Raw genomic sequence first — 355 nt, 5'->3', positions numbered from 1 at the left:
GTGGTCTGCAGTGGAGAGAGCAGTCCACATGATCGAACTCACCATCCCTTGGGAAGAGGGTATGACAGCAGCCCACGAGAGGAAACACCTCAAGTATTCTGAGCTGGCAGCAGTGTGCCAAGAGGCTGGCTGGAGAGCCAGGGTACATCCTGTGGAAGTGGGAAGCAGGGGCTTTGTTGGCAAGGCGGCAGTCCAACTGCTCCGCAGAGCTGGGTTGACGGGGTCAAGCTTGCGGAAGGCGGTGAAAGAGTTGGGAGAAGAGGCCAAGAAGGCGAGCTACTGGCTGTGGCTTCAGAGGAAGGAAAGTGGATGGGGGCTAACACCCCATCAAGGGCAGTTGCAGGGAGTGGCGGGG

The sequence above is a fragment of the Seriola lalandi genome, unplaced genomic scaffold (assembly GCF_002814215.2).
Source record: "Seriola lalandi dorsalis isolate HSWRI2012SDOR001 ecotype SW California unplaced genomic scaffold, Sedor1 jcf7180002054583, whole genome shotgun sequence".
NCBI lineage: Eukaryota > Metazoa > Chordata > Actinopteri > Carangiformes > Carangidae > Seriola > Seriola lalandi.
The sequence above is the reverse complement of the archived record's forward strand: the minus strand, read 5'-3'. Positions refer to the sequence as shown.